Source organism: Eschrichtius robustus, chromosome 18 (assembly GCF_028021215.1).
Source record: "Eschrichtius robustus isolate mEscRob2 chromosome 18, mEscRob2.pri, whole genome shotgun sequence".
NCBI classification, from domain to species: Eukaryota; Metazoa; Chordata; class Mammalia; order Artiodactyla; family Eschrichtiidae; genus Eschrichtius; species Eschrichtius robustus.
This window is the reverse complement of record NC_090841.1, coordinates 8,242,670-8,244,279: the sequence shown is the minus strand read 5'-3', so window position 1 is coordinate 8,244,279 and position 1,610 is coordinate 8,242,670.

The following is a 1,610-nucleotide window of genomic DNA, read 5'->3' as shown; positions in this document are numbered from 1 at the left end:
CTGACTGTTTCTAGGCCGTTTCAAGAAACACTTCAAGCTCTTTCCTGCTTTGACGCCCTTGCCTTGTTGTTCCGCAAGCCTGGAAAGCTGTTGCTCATCTCTTCACATGGCTGGCTCTTTCCCCTCTTAATGTGTCAGCTTAAATGAGGCCTCCTCACAGGAGCCCCCCCCATCATAGCACTGCTCACACTGTGTGTGGCACTTATATTTTGTAATTATACTGTTCATTTTGACTTGTTTATGATCTGTCCCTTCTTCTAGAATGTAAGCTCCATGTATGTTTTTTCACTACAAATATATTCCCATGATCTACAACACTGCCACATAGCAGGTGTTCAATAAATATTTATTGAATGAAGGACTACTCATTTTTTATTATTTGGTTTAAGATCCCGATGGAATATGTACCATGATTTGGAGAGTGTTGTGAGGACAGGAAGTCCCACTATATGCACTAAACTAAGAGAGAATCCACGTGAAATTACTGGTTGGCCACAGCTACAGTCCCCAGTGCTCCAAGAAAGACGTAAACAGCAAAAGAGAAAAATTGGGAAGTAAGTAAATGCAAATAAAATACAAACCCAGCATGAATGGCAACATGAATATCAATTAAAGTGTAATTTAAGGTCAAATCATTAACAGGGTCAAAGAGGAATAACATGTAGTGGGAAGAAAGTTAATTAATGAAGAAGCTCTGTATAAGTCATAAGCATTGATAAACAACATAGTAGCCAAAAATATGTAGCAAAAATCCCAGAAATACAAGGAGACATTGATGAAAACATTTTTATTGTGGAATGTTTTAAATATTATTGCCTCAGAATTTGACAGGTCAAATATGCAATTAAGGCAAAGATAGAAAGGGCTTGAAAAATACCATAAACGACACATTTTTTCTTCTGATATTCATCTAATACACAAATTAATCTTGGCATAAAAATGTTTTTGCTAATTTTCCCAAAGCAGAGATTTGTTTTTTAACTTTCAAATAGGAAATCAATAATAAAAAGGTTTTTTTAATCCCCTAATTATTGAAAAATTAAGAAACCTCTTCCACGTAATTCTTAGTTCAAAGAGGAAATCAGAATTGAAGACACAAATTAAGTATCCAAAAGAGAATAGGAAAAAAACATTATATCAAAAGCTATTGGGGGCTTCCCTGGTGGCACAGCAGTCAAGAATCTGCCTGCCAATGCAGAGGACACAGGTTCGAGCCCTGGTCCGGGAAGATCCCACATGCCATGGAGCAACTAAGCCCGTGCACCACAACTACTGAGCCTGCGCTCTAGGGCCTGCAAGCCACAACTACTGAAGCCCGTGCGCCTAGAGCCCGTGCTCCACAACAAGAGAAGCCACCGCAATGAGAAGCCCGCACACTGCAACGAAGAGTAGCCCCCGCTCGCCGCAACTAGAGAAAAGCCCGCGCGCAGCAACGACGACCCAACGCAGCCAAAAATAAATAAATTAATTAATTAATTAAACACACACACACACACACAAACAAAATAACACAAAGTCATGATGAAATTATATTTAGAACAATTTGGATCTTATTTTTCCTTGATTATTGAGAAAATAACCTAGGTACTTTCAGATTTTCTTCATTTGAA